The 17,658-nt window shown below is 51.6% G+C and overlaps 1 non-coding gene across 1 annotated transcript; it reads left to right on the top strand.

The window, feature by feature from the left end:
* The first annotated feature begins 16,926 nt into the window (after positions 1–16,926).
* Positions 16,927–17,063, top strand: LOC136389820 (small nucleolar RNA SNORA5). The gene has a single exon (XR_010748386.1). It is a non-coding gene; the product is annotated as a small nucleolar RNA SNORA5 (small nucleolar RNA).
* Positions 17,064–17,658: the final 595 nt, after the last annotated feature.

The raw sequence follows: 17,658 nt of genomic DNA, 5'->3' as shown, positions 1-17,658 counted from the left end.
GTGTCCATGAAGGAGTTACTAGGTAGATGTGATGTAGGTTGGAGACCCGCGACTTGCCTGGTTTGGTCAAGGTACGTAAGAGAATCCATACTAGGCGTGGCGGCTTCCTGCCCCTTCCCGTTTCTCTGTCTCACTCGAGCTAGTCAAGAAGTGTTGAAACACTGTCTTCTTTGATTGCTTTCCGTGCAGTTTTCCTTTGAGGAAATGGTCTCTCCGTTCCTTGTCCCCCCCGATCTTCTTAAGATTAAGGATGTTGACTTTATTAAGTGAGACTGACTTGTGACTCTGGGCTCAGTGAGAGATCACTGCAGAAGGAGGCTGTGTGTGTGCAGGGCCGCAGCTGGCTGATGGGCTGAGAAGCCCAGAGCCTGGCAGTCAAGTTCAGGTGTTCATCCCAAACAGTGCAAGGAGGCAGTATTTCTGAGGCGATCCCCATGAATGGAGTGGGCTGACATGGACAAGCATAAAATTGAATGAGAACTGACTTCAAACAGCACAGAGTCGGGAGCCAGGGACAGGGCTGGAGCTTTGGCCTGGCGGGCAAGAACCAGGTGGTGCCGCTCCCTCCCCACCCAGACAGACCAGGAGGTGCAGTCCAGAATGTCCCCAGGGACAAACTCTGCTAAAAAGGGGTTCACAGTGAGACCCACAATGAAAACTTTAGAAATATCAACAACAGCAAACCTTCAGGGAGAGAAGCAAAATAAACCAGCCTGACACTGGGAAGGGCTGGAGGCCTTGCAGAAGCCCAAAGAGGACTTTGTGCGCATCAGCAGAGACCCATAGTGGATGGCAGAGAATGGAGACTTTTGTCTTGGCCTCCATCCCATGCAGTGCTGGTGGTCAGCTGATCACCTCCTCTTTACTCTGAACTCACTCCCACCTCCTCCAATAACTAAAACCTTACGGAAGGTTGTTTTTTTCTTTCTAAAGTGTCAAGAGCTTTCAGAATGGCCCACAGGGTCCCCCCTAGCCAGCAGGCTTTCCTGAGCGCTGTCCTAGAGGAGGAGGGACAGGCACAGGTGGACGGGGCAGCCCCTCCCCCCGCAGCACCAGCTTTTGCTGGCTGTGGTCACGTGTGTGAGGCCAGGGGGGAGAGGACATGCCTCCAGTGACCGAGGTTCAGACCAGGCATGGAGGTCTGAACCAGGCTCTTCCTGTGGCATGTGCAGAGGGAAGCCCCCAGAGGATGAGGCTACTAGTGTCCAGTAAGCTTCTGCTATGTCTCATCACATTACAGCAAGACCCAGCCCCAGAGTTAACCTGAGAGGTGATGGGGTACCTGAGGGGAGACAGTGGGGCCCTGTGAGGACAAGAGGGAGGACGGTTGGAAGGGGCCCCCCTCACCCTCGCTCACAAGCACATGGACGTTCAGCCTGGCCCCCCCACCCATCTTTCCTGCTGTTTCCTGTGGGATCAGCAGTGCTCCCAGCAGCTGCCCAAACACCCTCCACACCCCCACGTCACATTGCTTTGTCCTCTGGATAGAGATGTAACAGCTGGCTGGTCCAGCATTGTGAAAAGTGGCCTCACCTGTCCCCACCCAGCCTCTCTTTTGGTCTCTTACAGTGTCCATCTCACCACTGATCTGGGTCCCCACCCACCACTGCTGTTCTCCTGCCTAGAGTGTCAGACCCTCTCTGACATGGCACCCTGAGCTAGGGCCACCATTCCCTTGTGGCCTTATAGACCCCAGGCCCACCACCATCTAAGGAAGCTTTTCCTGGCCCCGACACAGGGTCATGGGAGACTAGACTTGACTCAAAGTATCTCAATGGCTGAAAAAAATACACTTGTTTCTTTAAGGTGTGTGCCATCCAGAGTGTGAGGACAAGGGCTGTGATAGCCCCATTGCAGACCAGAGCTTGAACTGTGCCCACTCGGCCTGGGGAGCTCCCAGACCATCAGGGACGGGCCGGGGCTCCTGCAGCGTGTGGGGAACCCACAGTGCACCATGCAGGGTCCTGTTTAAAGCCGTGTTCTCTTCCCCCGCACACCTGCCACCCCACTTAGGAATTCATGTGGTGCCCCAAAAAGGAAGTCCCAGTGAGTTTCACCCCTTTGGAACTTCATCAGTTTTAGTAATTGGTTTGTACTCATAAGCAACTTATGTCCATGACAGAAACCAAAAGCTGTGACATGATGATGTTGATGGTCATAAATTTTTCTATTTTGTTAAACTAATGGATCATATTGAGCATCCCAAGGTTGACCACTTGGGAATTGAAGACAGATGTCTTTTTAGGGGCCAGTACTGTTATAAAAGTCAGTGTTGTCGTCATGCCTGGGGGTCTCCGGAGCCTCAGTGCCCAGGCAGAGGTGTGGGCATGCATGGGGGCACACTCCAAGCAAGGCATAGGCAGGGGTGTGGCAGGATGCAGGCCTGACTTCACCCTGTCCTGGAGGTCAGACACAGCTGCGGTCACTGCCAGGCAGAGAAGTCCCACTATAGACTTCGCTTACCGGCCAGGAGACCCCAGGTCAGAGGGAAGCAGGGTGGGCTTTAGCTGGTACTGAATCTTCCAAAATTCAGTCACTCAACAGTCACAGGCTGCTTCCCTGGGGCAACACAGAAAGGGCAGGATTCCCAGGCTGTTATCCCAGTCCTCTGGTGTCCCAGGAATGGCTTCGCCTTCATCGCCCCTGGCCTCTGTTCTGGGAGGCTGGGGGTGGGACTTGCACAGCTGAGGTTCCCTGCAGCTCCCTGCCCTTCCTTTGCCTGACTTTGGCTGTGCTGCTTGTGCTGAGGGAAGGGGGGAAGGGTGTGAGCAAAGTCTTGGTTGAGTTGTAAAGGTCCTCTCTGTTCCTGGTCCCCCAGGAAGTGCATGAGTGTGTCCCTGGGACTACTTCAGGGACACAGCAACCGGACGCTGTTGCCAGTGCCACAGAGGGTGTGAGACCTGCTCGGCCAGGAGTCCAACCCAGTGCCTGTCTTGCTGCCAAGGGTTCTACCACTGTCAGGAAATGAACACCTGTGTGACCCTCTGTCCTGCCAGATGTTATGCTTCTGAAAATAAGTGCATGTTGCTGGGCATTGAAATGATGAGCCTGCCCCTCCCTCGGCTGGGTTCCCTCCCCGGTGGGACTTTCCTGCCTTTTGATCCCTGAGCACTCAGTCCTTCTGAGAAAGAACCCTGAACGGGTGGGAGGGAGCAGTGGTGACATCAGAGCCTTCAGACCTGTGATTCGCAACCAGTCTCACACTAATGTGGTCAGAGCAGGTGGACCGATGCTGATACGAACCTGCTGGTTTGTGGAATCTCACTTCTGAAGTCAGTCTCTGTTACTGAGGATGGGCAGAGAGGCAGCTTGGGCTCTCGGGTCAGTGGGATTTCAGACATCAAAAGAAGTGTCCTGTCGTCTGTCTGCACTGTCTGCTGCCCTGCAGCCCGGGGTGTGTGCACAGGTGGGGGCGGGGAATGGGAAGGGGCGGAGCGGGGGGTGGGGAACTAGCACCTGCTTGTGCACTAGGTGGTCGAAACTGGGTGAGAAGCTCTGCTAGGAAGACTTCCTGGGCTGAATTTGGGGGTGTGTGGTTGGACAGTTTGCAGTCTTCCAGAAATGCAGCGCAGTCCACTGGCCAGAAGAGACGGTTAGCGGTTGTGGTGCACTCGGCACACAGTGACCACACCCCTCAGGGGACAACGCGGGAACATTGCCAAGGCCCACAGCTAGTGAATGCACAGTTGGGTCCTGAACTCAGAGCAGCGAAGCCAGGTGGGTAGTTCTGCCAGACCCAGGAAGTGGGCAGACGGGCCGGGCTCTGGGGCCCAAGATACCACGCGGTGTTTCACCAACTCGGTGTTTCACCAACTCGGTGTTTCACCAACTCGGTGTTTCACCAACTCGGTGTCTCACCAACTCAGCTCCCCAGGAAGAGGCAAAGAGAGCGTCTGGGTCAAATAGATGGAGGGTCGTTCTCAAACAAGGTGAAAGAAGTCACCATTTTGCTGTGGTGATGGTGCCCGTCTCTGTCCATGACCACCAAGTGTTCAGTAAAGACACCTGGAGGACACTGTGGGGAGCTCAGAGGCACCCTAGACTCCACCCTGTCACATGAATAAAGGCTCCCGAGTCGTCTCTGTTCAGTCAGCCAGGAACTGGCATCTGTCCTGTTGAAGTTAGCAGAACCAAGCTTTTCTCCTCTGCACTGGGCCTCCCGGGTTGTCTGAGGACTTTAGTTTATTGCAGAAAAAAGAAGTGAGACCCCTAACATCTGACACTGGGAATGTGGAACCAACGTGGCTGCCTTATTCCTGCATCATCCATCCTGGAGATGATGCCTGGTGAGAGCCACTCTGTCAGCCACACTGGGGACTGGAGTCTCGTGGGCCCAGGTCTGATTCGCAGGCATTCTCCCATTTCCCTTCTTGTCTTTTCCTCCAGGTCAGAAAAAAATGCCTAAAGTGCCACCCACGCTGTAAAAAGTGCGTCAGTGACACTCAGAAGTGCACCGTCTGCCTGGAGGGGTTCAGGTGAGACCCTGCCTCACACCTTGAGACTGGAAATGTAATTCTGCTTCTTCCCATTTCTGTCTTCTTTCTCTCTTGTTTCTGCTCAATAATTTGCCATATTTTGCCAATTTTCATGGAAAGCCAAATTTTCAGAGAGGCTTTTCAGAGTAAAGATGAAGAGTCTGTCCAAATTGGACTTTTTGTTTTCTTTCTTCTACCAAGCACAACCACAACCTCTTTAAAAAACACTGTACTGCGCTAATAATTTTTATTGGAATACAGTACTTTAAAATCTTTGTTTAGCCCACTTAATGCAACCAAACCACATTTACTGCAAACAAATGCTCATTACCTGTTCCTCCAAGTAGCCATTTGAAATGATGCTGTGAACACTTCCGCGATACGGAAACAGGTTCTTCGTGTTAAAGAAGGGAAGTGTGCATGCGCCTCCTAGAAAATCATCATCTTTGTTCCCTCTCTCGTAAAATGGGGCTGTGATGCGACCCCGCCTCAGGAAGTTTAAATGAGATGAGCTATGTCAGGAGCCATAAATGATTTGCTGCAGGGTAAGCCTGAGGTGGCAGCCTGTCCGGGGCCGGGGGCGTGTGGGGATGAGGTGGTGTGGCCGAGTTCGGGTGCACTTGGATGGAGGCACTGGGGACAAGCACGGAGGAAGCTGAGAACTGGCAGTGGTACCAATGAAATGTAGAAAAGAAAGGCTCGTAGCATGAGTAACTTTGGGCAGAACTTACTTTCTCTAAAACAAAGAGACTTAGCAGAACTTGTTTTTTCTAAAAGACTCCCTACCCCTGGCCTTGAGTCTGGTTTCCCAGGCTGTGGCCTTGGATAGTTCCGCAAGGTTGCAGATGTTCCCAGAATGTTTCTCCCTGAATTAATCTTATAGATAAACATTGTAAGAAAGCTTGTTTCACTGCTTTGTTTTACTGCTTGCTTCCCTTCCTCCCCATCCCCCAATTGGCATGTAATTTTGTCTTTAAAAGCTAGCCCGAAATTGTGTTGGAGGCCGCATGATTTGAATGACTTAGGTCTCCATGCGGTCTCAGGCTTTGAATAAAAGACTCCTTGAAATTTGAACTTTGGTGTGGAGAACGTCTGTATACTCTCGCTGTTTCCCTACAACAACACAAAGGAGAGAAGCGTTTGGGGGAAGGTCGACAAGAACAGTGCTTGTTCTCACCCCATGGAGTGCACTCCAGTTACGGAGCCTGTTGTTAAAATGCCGATCCGGACCCAGCAGCTCTGAGTGGAGCCTGGGACTCTGTGTTTCTGACAGGCTCCCATGGAGGAGGAAGATGCTGTTCTGGGGTGGGGGCTGCCTGTGCCAGGCTCAGGCCCTCCTATTGTCCAGGCGTCACCAGGACTGAGGGCACCGACAGAGGGATTACTGAGTGTAGGGCATGAGGAAGAGTTGTACACCCATGTCTGGTCTTCACAGCTGCCTTTGATGTGGACATTAGCATCACTCATGTTTCTGCCGGGAGAGCGTTTCCTCAGGAAGCACGTTGCTGCTGCAGTGGCTTCCGTGGGCCTGACCTTCTTTTCTGACCGTTGTAAAGGCAGGAGAAAAGCAGGCCCCCAGGGCCACATTCTCACCTGTTGTCACATGCACACCTGCCATCAAGTGCACACTTGTTGTTCTTTAATCTTTTGAGTAGTATGAATGTTCATGTATGTCCTCGTGCCTCCTGACCATCCAGAGTATGATCATACATGTGTAAGGCAACATTAAAAAAAGGCAAATGGGCCGTGGCCGGTTGGCTCAGTGGTAGAGCATCGGCCTGGTGTGCAGCAGTCTCGGGTTCGATTCCAGGCCAGGGCACACAGGAGAAGCACCCATCTGCTTCTCCACCCCTCCCCTCTCCTTCCTCTCTGTCTCTCTCTTCCCCTCCCGCAGCCAAGGCTCCATTGGAGCAAAGTTAGCCCGGGCACTGAGGATGGCTCTGTGGCCTCCGCCTCAGGTGCTAGAATAGCTCTGGTTGCGACAGAGCAACGCCCCTGATGGGCAGAGCATCGCCCCCTGGTGGGCATGCCAGGTGGATCCTGGTCGGGCTCATGCGGAAGTCTGTCTGACTGCTTCCCCGTTTCCAACTTCAGAAAAATAAAAAAAATTAAAAAATTTTTAAAAAGGCAAATGTATGTTCTTCTTGTTTCCATAAATTGGTTATCAAACAAACATGATTTTAAATTAACAAAACTGTAACTGGAATTAATTTCATTTTTTGAAGAAAAAAAAGACAACTCACTGCCAGGGGTCAGCGAGCATGAAAAAAACTCCCTATTCAAAGGGTTAACCTGTTAGTTGCAGCAGGGTTGCAGCAGTAACAGGATATATTGAAGAACCAGTTTCCCAGAAGACAAAGGGGACATTGAGGTGGCCACAGCATGGGGCCTGGAAGCTGCAGCTGTGATGTCACCTCTGCCCAGGGCTCCTTGACCTCAGGCTGGAAACTAAAGGTGTCAGGGAGGCTCCACGTTCCAAGTCACTGGGTCCCATCCCCAAGTGGAAAAGTGCCGGAAGTCCTGGGTGGCTCCTCTCTGTTCCCGTGGGTGCTATGGAAGAGAGGAGGTCAGCCACTCACAGTGTCGCAGGGAGAAAACACAGCCACATAGACGGAGCAGGGCTCTTACCACTGGCTATAACCCACAGGGAGCTCCCTTTTATTGCCCAATATCCTCATAAGCGGAGGCTCCGATCTTGCTGCCCCGTTAGAGCTGCATCTCCCGCCACTCATCTCTGTGGGGGCAGACATGCAGAAAGAAGGTACGTTTAAGGACTGAATGTCGCTGCCAGTCACAGCGACCCTGGCTCCATGGTGAGAAAGGGCTCTGGGTGTCTGCTGCCCATTGGTACCCCTGCCATGTCCCTCATGCAGGATTTGGTGCATCTCACACACTCAGAACGCTTGTCCCATGTGTCTAGTGGCAGATGCACTCAGTGTGTGCATCAAGCACAGTGTGCTCTTGCCAGTGAAGACGTCAACAGTGTCTGACATACATTCTCACTGCTGGGTGCCAGACTCTCCAACATCTTACGAGTATTTGCTCATTTAGACCCCAAAGCAGCCTTTCTGCAGGAGCCATGATTGTCCCAACAAAAAGGAGAGAAGATGGAGGTTCAGAAGGGTTAGCGGACTTTTCTGGGTCTGGCTGCACAGCTAGGACATGACAGAGGAAGGACCTAGAATGGATGGCCCAGTGACAGACCCTTCCCTAAGCCTTGAACCCTGGAGGTGCAAGAGTGAGGTGGGAGCTACAGAGAGAGAACTTGCTGGGTCCCAGGAGGGCATTTGAGTTCAAGTTTATGGTGAAGGGCAGAGGCAGGACCCCACTGGGTTTCATGATAAGTGTTGCTAATATTGCAGAGGGCTCAGAGGCAGTGAGACTACCCACCTGTCACCAGGGGTTACCCTCACATACTTAAGTTCTCTTGGGGTTCAGGTTCTGGTTTGGTTAGTGTCAGTGAGGAGAAGCCATCACAGACCAGGAGAGAATGGGAGGACCTGGCCGTCTGCACCAGGACCCAGGTCCTGGGGCTTTGGAGATGGAACCGCGTCCCACTGGCCACCTGCAGGCAGGGGTCCTGCTATCGGGCCCAGGACAGCCCTCCCAGCTGGACCTCTGCTGAAATCAGAACTGATTTTCCTGCTTTCGTCAGCTCAGAATCTTTATCAACTCTGAGAGCTGTGCTTTAGCGACTTTTATTTCCTCTCCTGGAAGACATTTGAGGGCAAATCATAATTTACTAAGAATTCAGAAAGGATGTAAAAATCTGCTTTTTTTCCCCTTCTGACTGCCTCTCACTGGACAGCTGCATCCCTGACATGTGAGCAGGGCCCCTACTTCGATTCCGAGCTGGTCAGATACGAGGAGGGCCACCACACCTGCTGGCTCTGCATGGTGAGTCCATGGCCTGCACAGGCTTGGGTTGCCCTGTGCCGTGCCGTCCTGGGACCTGGGTTACCTGCGTGGGTGGCTGAACTCTCTTGAAATCAAGAATTAGGATTTCTTAGTCTGCCATGGGTTTTGTAGCAGTAAGTCTCAGGCCCTAGCAGGGGCAAGAGGGAGGAAGGATGGGTTACTGTTTATAGGTATGACGTTTGAGTTTGGTAAGATGAAAACAGATCCATTAGTTAAGCAGCTATTTACGGAATGGTAGCCCCAATACACTAGGTAAGGAGGTCCATTAGTAATAAATATTTCTCAATATATAATTAAATATTGTTTTGTGATTAATCATTAATCAATTAATGTTTAAATTGTTTGATTTGTAGCAACGAGAATACATAATGCATATCAGGTATTTACATTCCGAATCATAACTGTAGCAAAATTACAGTTATGAAGTAGCCACCAAAATTATTTTTTGGTTTGGGGTCACCGCAACATGAGGAACTGTATTGTGGGGTCACAGCATTAGAAAGGTTGAGAACCACTGGTGTACATGATGACAGGGGAGATGGGAAGAAGACATTTGGTGGGAAAGGTGTTGACAGGTGTTTCGTACAGATGACAGGGACATTCTCAGTGACAGAAGAAATGAGTGGGGGCTTCTGGAGTGGGGTGTGGTAGCCAAGGATGGGTGCGTCTAACACAGCCCACACCAGACACAGTGGGAAACGGGGTCCATCCCCCCGAGGCTGCCATGGGTAGACATACATCCCAGGGTCTTGGAAAGAACCCAGCAGATGGGCACCAGGAGGAGGGCAATGACCAGACGACTTAGGACAGCTGATGCAAACCCTGCAGTGACAAAGGGGCTGCACTGTGGTGAGCCCGCAGAGGCTGGACTCTGCTGCCACCAGCCATCCGCAGCCACAGGGAAAAAGTGAATGGAAATATTGACAGAAAAAGTGTTAGTACACCACAGGCCTAAGTTTTACAGATTCAAGTGCCTATGACATTTGAATGAGTGACATCAGCAATGCTCCTCAATCAACCTGGGCCAGGCACTGAGTCTTAGAAACAAAGAATATGGAGATAAAAAGGCTGCAGGGCAAACAGCTGGGAGCAGCTACTGTGCTCCCCTTGCAGGGCTGAGCTCTGTTAGCTTCCTGGGGGTGGGGGTGGGGGCGCAAAAAGGCACTCCTCCTCCTGGCTGTGGCTGCGAGGGTGCAGGGGTGCCCACTGCTGGAGGGCACAGCCCATGCCCACGTGGGGTCGCATGGCCACACCAGGAGGGGCACCCGTCATGCCCCATCTTCCAGGACCCAGGCTATGGCCACTGTGACTTTAGCAGAGACCTAATTCTCTGATGGTGATTGCAGCAACAAGTCCACCTAACGTGGATTCTCAGAACAAAGACTGAAGTGCTGGGTGAGGAAGGAGACTTGGGAGAAGATAACTGGAAACACATCTGAGCCCACAGACTCCTGACGTGTTCCCATATCCAGAGTACAAATGACTCGCAGCACGAAGCCTAATAAAATGGAGGCATTCTCGCTGTTCTGCATAAACACTGTGCTTGGAAGACATCTGTGCTATCATCTTGGGGAATTACAAGACACATAAACTTGCTTATAGAAGTAGTTTCCTTCCTGAATAAAGCATTCAAAATAAGTAAAGATAGCTACACAGAACAAGGGCCAATGTTTTAAAGCCTCCTTGCCTTCACCACCAGAACTGCCCTTGTCTCTGAGTCAATAACATCGTGTCTAAGACCATGCCTCCCTGTGCAAGTACAGAGCTACAAACAGGACAGCTCATGAGCAGTCAGCAGCCCACTTAGCTGGGAAACCCAGGCTGCTTACTCTAAGAGCACCCTGGTGGGTCCCCAGCAGGTGGCTTGGCTCAGAGTGGAGAGAGGGGTCAACCTGGCATGCCAAAGGTCACAGGTTCAATTCTTAGTCAGGGCACGTGAAGAAGCAACCAATGAATGCAAAACTAAAATGGAACAACTAAGTAAAAACCGTTCACAGAGCAGGGCGCCCTGCAGGCAGGGCCTCACCTCCTGTGTCGGGCACCGAGTAGCTGGGAAAGGGCAGGAAGCAGACCTAGGCACCCGCCCAGCAGTGCTCCTACCTCAGTGGCAGAGCCCTGGGACACCCACCTGCGCCACAGTCAGGACGCATCCATGCAGTAGGACAGGAAGAAGGTGGACAGCGGGCCAGAGCACTGGGGAGACCAGTCCCTGGGAGCTCAGCTCAGAAAAGGCAGCAGGTAGCGCCCAGGACCGTGGCGGTAAGTCTTTCTGGAAAGGCCCATGGTCAGCAGTTTAGGCAGTTTGGGCTTAGCAGGCCCTCCAGTCTCTGTCCCAGCAACTCAATCCCACGGCTGTGAGAACAGTCCCAAGTAACTCGTAGATAGATGAACACTGTGGCATTTACAGAAAACTGCTAGAGGTGGCCTGAGGGTGCCAGCCTTCCCCGAGGACGTGGTGCTCCTTCTTAGAAATAGCCCTGGGTCTCATCTCTGGAGCTGGATTAAAAGAGCACTCCTGCCCCCACCCCTACCCCCACCCCCCCAACCCCTCCCCTGCCTCAGGGGAGAGGCCAGGGTCACCACCAGGGAAGGTCAGTCTGGTGGGAGCAGCAGTCCCCAGGCCAGCTCCAGGATCAGCTTTGTCACATCCCTGGGGAAGCCTCATCCAAGCCCCATGAGTGTGTGGGGCTGTCCAGGTGCAACAGACAGAGCCTCAGAAGCCGAGGCCAGTCAGCCTCGAGGATGCTCTGCTCTCTGGCCAGACTGTCCTCACCTGCCCAGGAAAGAAAGTGGTCAGACAAGAGGAAGGGTGTGCAGGCTCTTGACCAGGGTCCCAGGCCATCGTGGGGAACATAGTCACAGTGAAGGGCACTGGTCTGGAGGGTAGGGGCCTGGAGCAGATGGGCCTCTTCCCTATATGGTGGCCGGAACCCATGTCCCCACACAGGGTTGATGGGAACTGCCTGAGTTGTGAGGGCTTCAGCAGAACAGAAGCCGATGTAAAGCAAAGCTTCATGCAGCTAGGGGCCTCGTGCATCACCAACCACACCTGCAGCAGTAGTGAGCTCCCCATCGGTGATGGATGCACCCTGCCCCGAGTTACTTGCGGGACTTCCCTTGCAGGAGTAAGCCCTCTGGCCTCGGGTCACAACGGGAAGGAAAAGAACATGCAGAAAAGACATCTCTCCAAGCAGACTTGCTTACCGTCAATATAAAAAAATGACTTATCTTACATTCTTCTTTCTGCTAAGAAGGCTTTGAAGTCCAGTCTGTATGTGTATATTTTAAACTCCTGGCAAATGTTCTCTTCCCTGGGTTGACCGTCTTGGGCCTCCTCTAGTCTCTCCCTTCCCTTCAGGCCGCTCACATTGACCAGACACATCCCCGCCACAGCCCAGCTACTGCTGGATGGTTTGTTGAGTGCCTTTTTGTATCACTCCACTCTCATGCCTTCAACCCCAGGTGGCCTGCATATGGTGACTTCCATTAGGACAGGCCTGACCTTGGAGGTCAAGTCAGGAGGCCAAGGGTCTGTGTCTGACTAGAGCTCACGGTTGAGGGTCAGCTGAGGACGCTGGTGTGGGATAGCCCCGGTTCTCTCAGTAGGTTGGGAGACAAGTGTGGGCCATGAAAACAAACTCAGAGGAGACCTGAGATCCATTTGGGGATCGTTCAAAGGCCAGGACGTTCCCCGTGTAGGAAGTCATGTGCTCGGGTTGCATTTTCAGCCAGGACAGTGAGATGCTCACAGGAGGGTCTCAAATGCCAGGGGCAGGGCAGGGCTGGCCTGCATGGCTCTCCCCTGCCCCTTCTAAGCCTATATGCTGCCTCCCCCAGTCCCCCTCCTGAGCCCCCCACCCTTAGCACCGTTATTGGACAGAGGTGCATGTGAGCACTGAGGCTCCACTGACACTGCCCCCTGTCTGGCCCCTCAGGCCCCTGAATGCTTTGTCTCCCAGACTCAGCAGGAGCCCCTGCGTGCCGTGTGCCACCCCCGCCACACTGGGCTAGTCACACGTCAAAGGGATGGCTGTGAGGGCTGACCTGGGTGCCACCCTCCCTCCCTCTGTGTCCCCTTGGCCGGCTTGGCCGGCCACATCACTGGGGCCAGCACCATCGGGTGCCTGGAACAATCAAACGGCTCCCCAAGTCTGACATGTGCCCTTTCTCTCTTGGTGGGGGTTCCCAGCTGATGAAATGTTCTATGAAATGGTGAGATCCATCCAGCTCAGTGAATGAAAGCTCTTCATTCAGTTCTTCTGCTGCACCTGCAGAGGGACCTGCCACTCCTGCCCGTCTGTCTGTCCATCCACCTGCCTCCAGACAGGCCCAGAGCCTGTTTCCAGGCAGCGTCCTGACTTGCCAGCTCCGCCCTCCCAGGAGCAAGTCCTTTGGCGGCATCTCAGGGCACCCAGACCAGAGGGGCCTTCATGAGGTGTTTCTGGGGCAGCGACACCCTCAAACTCCTCTTGCTGGCTGCATTCTCTGGCAAACCCAGATGGGAGCCATGCACATCCTGGGAGTCTACAGTGCCAGCTCCAAGGTGGCTTTGGGACCAAGACTTGACTGAAACCTTCAAGACCAAAGTGAAAAGTCAAGACACAGCCTCACACATCACTCTCTCCCCGACCTTTTGAGCAGTAACTTCGTCAATCTCGGCCACCAGGTCCAGCCCACAGACCTTGGCTGTGCGGGCAGAAAAAAGGGTGAGCCCACGCCGCCTCCTCCAGCCGCCACAGAGCGGTGTGAGGGACGGTTTGATCAGACTGTAAATGAGATAGCTCTGGGGGCGTGAAGCGGTAAAGCATCTGACCCCTTGGGATAGAGCATCTATTTCTACCTAGTCAGTGGCTTCTGAAGTTGCTGCAGGGGCTCAGAAAGTCAGCTTCTAGACCCCGAAGGGGAGGCTCTTCCCTTTTGAAGGGAAAGACCCTGCACAAATATGAACAATAGTTAACTTCAGAGCAGGGGTTACTTGGAGACGGGAGGAGACTGGCCTGGGGTTACTTGAATGCAAGTACGCGGGATTCTTGGAGGAATGCCATCAAGAACCAGATGTCCTTTAAGATTGATAAACTCTGAGACTGATTCTTGTGACATTGATCATGAACAAAACAGTAGCCGTGCAGGATTAAGGATGTTGGGAAAAGGCTTTTTTGTAGCTTTCTTGTTTCATCTGCTGGGCTTGGGCTTTTGGAACTCAGTGTGACATGCAGTGGCGCAGTTTCTCGGGGCTGATTCCGCTTCTGAGTTTCAGCCCTCTGCTTGTACTGCTTTCATCTGATGTGTCTCACTCCTTGCGAGTCCAAACCGTAAAAAAAATTGTAACGCTCTTTCCCAAAGCATTCTCCTTTGAGTGAGCCGAGTCCCCCTGTCACCACCTCCTGCCTGCCTGTCTCTCTAGGGTTCTCATGGTCGGAACGCCCACCGTCAGCTGACACAGAGCCTCCTGAGGAGGGTCCCCAGGAGGCGTCTGGGGGCGAGCAAAGGTGCCTCAGTGACCATCGATTCCTCTTACCCAGAATTGTTCACCTGACATGTCCCAGGTCACAGAATAGCTATCGAAGCCCACGTGGCCACTGCTCCTGTGGAGGCTTGCTCTCCAGGGTGATGTCCCTGTGTCCATGTGTCCCAGAAGCCGATGGCATGATTGGGTCTCTTTTGTCAAACCTGCATAGGTATTTTATAAGCTACGGGTTCTGATTTTACCGATGTTAATTATTTTGACAAGTAATTTTATATATTTTCATTGAAATGCACAGATCTGCTTGATTGACTCCCTGTGACGGGAGTAACATTTGCCTTAAATTTTTTCTGATTTTTTTTTTTTTTTTTTTTTTCTGAAGCTGGAAACGGGGATAGACAGCCAGACAGACTCCCGCATGCGCCCGACCGGGATCCACCTGGCACGCCCACAGGGGACGGCGCTTCTGCCCCCAGGGGGCGATGCTCTGCCCATCCGGGGCCCTCGCCATATTGCGACACAGAGCCCACTCTAGCGCATGAGGCAGAGGCCCACAGAGCCATGCCCAGCGCCCGGGCCATCTTTGCTCCAATGGAGCCTTGGCGCGGGAGGGGAAGAGGAGAGACAGGAGGAAAGAGCGGCGGAGGGGTGGAGAAGCAAATGGGCGCTTCTCCTATGTGCCCTGGCCGGGAATCGAACCCGGGTCCTCCGCACACTAGGCCGACGCTCTACCGCTGAGCCAACCGGCCAGGGCCCTACCTTAAATTTTTTTGAGCTTATACTTTTCCATTGTTCTGCTTCCGACGCTCTACCGCTGAGCCAACCGGCCAGGGCCCTACCTTAAATTTTTTTGAGCTTATACTTTTCCATTTGGTTCTGCTCCCCCTTAGTACACATCTGACTTGTCCCTATGAGCTGGGTAACCCAACAGGTATTGGCTGAATCCACAACTCCGAAGAGGAAACCCACAGAGCAAATACAGTGTTAACCTTAATTTAATAAAAGACTTAATGTGTACTGCTAAGGAGCTTGTATTCCTTTCTGAGGAACAGCAATTAACATGGGTATTGATTGACCAGTGTGTACAGTGGGCTTTATTTGGGGTTTCCAGATCTGCTCATTGTCATTCTGTGAGAGGTCCTGGAGTGTTGCTGATGTCACTGTAACAAAGTCATGGGAGAAAGTCCGGAATTCTAGCCCTGGGTGAGTCTTTGACAAATAGACTCTCTTTAAGCTATGAGAGCTTGTTGGGCAGAGTCTGGGCACACAGGTGGCTCCTCACCAAGAGCTGCCAAGTGGGATTAAATTAGGTTTCTGCACGGAGACTGAAGTCCCCACACCCACGGGTTCCATGCTGCATGCACTCTCACCATGGCCTCATGACAAGGCCAGGAGCTTGCGCTTGCTGGGAACTCTTGGGCTGCAATTGACGGAAATGCCCCAAATAGAACTGACATAGAAAAAAACGAAAGTGGGTGAAGGTCATTGTTTTGGAATTTCAGGGCTGACTCAGTTTCGGGGAAGGGCACAGCTGGGCTTTGGGAACCCTGGGACCAGCACTAATGTCCCCTGGATTCTTTTTGCAAAGTAGCAGTGTCCTCCCCTCTAGTGGATGGGATCAATGACAGGAACACCCACTTCCAGGTGAAATTAGGACAATCTCCAACCACCAATCCAACCCCTGAAACAATCTGTCTGTGTCTGCTTCTCACCCGGGGTTGCTCTGCCCTGTATCCGTGTTCCCCCATCCCATCAGCTGTGGTCAAAGGGCAGGCTGTGCAGCAGAGTGTGGCTGCAGGGAGCTCTTCCAGGGGTGGCTTTCAGAGAGCACAGCCCACACGAGCCTGAATTGACCAGAGTTGTCAACAGGAGGCTATGAAGAAAGTGTATTTGGGGAACCATATACAGAACCTGACTGAGTAATAAGGATTCAGCCTTGTCTGACTGGTGGTGGCACAGTAGATAGACCATCAACCTAAGATGCCGAGGAACCCAGGTTCAAAACCCTGAGGTCACCAGCTTGTGCGTGGGATGATTGACATGATCCCAAGGTCACTGGCTTGAGTGGAGTTTCGCTGGCTTGGCTTAAGCCCTCGGTCAAGGCATATATAAGAAAGCAATAAACAGCTAAAGTGCCACAACTACGAATTGATGCCTCTCATCTCTTTTCTCTCTCTCTCTCTCTCTCCCCTCCCCCCTCTCTTTCTCATTAAAAAAAAAGAATTGGACCCAGCTGGGCTAAATAATTAGAAAAAGGTTTTATGTCCCAAAAGCAGAAGGCTCTTGGTGGTGTTACTAAAACAGTCTAAATTCTAATTATTTTAAAATTATTTTTAAATGTAGATGTTTTCTCTACTACATTTTCTCCCAAAATGTAATTGGTTTTTCTTTGTTGCAGATTACTTTAATAATACAAAAAAGTTAAATTATTCCAAAATGAGTAAACAGCTATTTTTTTAAGTATACCCTTCTAGACAACTCTATATGCACATTTCCTTTTTTCCTATTTTTGGTGGATTTAAGGTAATAAGGTATTTAGAAGGTGTTTTAGGTATTAAGAAGGAGACAAAACTTGAGAATTTTCAGCTTTTTCTCCAATGTTTGAATTTAAGAATGCACATTGTCCCATAAGTTTTGGTTAGTTGTCTTTTTATTTGTTGAAATTATTTTGTAACTGTGATGGTGATATATTTTGGGGGTTATTTAGAAGTATATTTTTGATTTCTGAATATAAAGATTTTCTTGTTACCCTTTGTTATTGATTTATAGGTTAACTGCAATAAGAGTGAGAGACATACTTTATATAATTTTAATCCTTTGAAGTTCAGTGGTACAGTACTTTATTTTTTTTTTAATTTTTAAATTTATTTATTGATTTTAGAGAGAGGAGAGAGAGAGAGAGAGAGAGAGAGAGAGAGAGAGAGCAGTGGGAAGGAGAGAGAAACATCAACTTGTAGTAGTTGCTTCTCATATGTGCCTTGACCGAGGAAGCCCAGGGCCTCGAACTGGCAACCTCAGCATTCCAGGTCGACACTTTTATCCACTGCGCACCACAGGTCAGGCAGTACTTGCTTTATAATAACAATATGGTCACTTTAAAAAATGTTCTAGGGTCTGGCCCAGATGGCTGCTACAGCAGGTTCCACTGCTCATGGGCTCTGGGTCCCTGCCCTGGAACCTGGGGATAAGTTTAGCTGTGGACATGGAGAAAAAGAAAAAAAAAAAAAAAAAGAACAGGAAAAAAATGTTTTAAGTGTGCTTCTCTGCTGCCATCTCGTGTACATCTTGGGAATAACATCTCAGTCTAGGTCAGCAGTCACTTTAAAAATGTTCCAAAAGTGCTTTTCTGGCCCTGGCCGGTTGGCTCAGCGGTAGAGCATCGGCCTAGCGTGCGGAGGACCCAGGTTCGATTCCCGGCCAGGGCACACAGGAGAAGCGCCCATTTGCTTCCCCACCCCTCCACCGTGCTTTCCTCTCTGTCTCTCTCTTCCCCTCCCGCAGCCAAGGCTCCATTGGAGCAAACATGGCCCGGGCGCTGGGGATGGCTCTGTGGCCTCTGCCCCAGGCGCTAGAGTGGCTCTGGTCGCAACATGGAGACGCCCAGGATGGGCAGAGCATCGCCCCCTGGTGGGCAGAGCGTCGCCCCATGGTGGGCGTGCCGGGTGGATCCCGGTCGGGCGCATGCGGGAGTCTGTCTGACTGTCTCTACCTGTTTCCAGCTTCAGAAAAATGCAAAAAAAAAAAAAAAATTAAAAGTGCTTTTCTGCTGCCATTTTCTGTGTATTTTGGGAATAACAGCTA

The sequence above is a fragment of the Saccopteryx leptura genome, chromosome 1, assembly GCF_036850995.1.
Source record: "Saccopteryx leptura isolate mSacLep1 chromosome 1, mSacLep1_pri_phased_curated, whole genome shotgun sequence".
Taxonomy (NCBI): Eukaryota; Metazoa; Chordata; class Mammalia; order Chiroptera; family Emballonuridae; genus Saccopteryx; species Saccopteryx leptura.
Note: the sequence above shows the minus strand (reverse complement) of the source record. Positions and strands in the feature narration are given on the sequence as shown.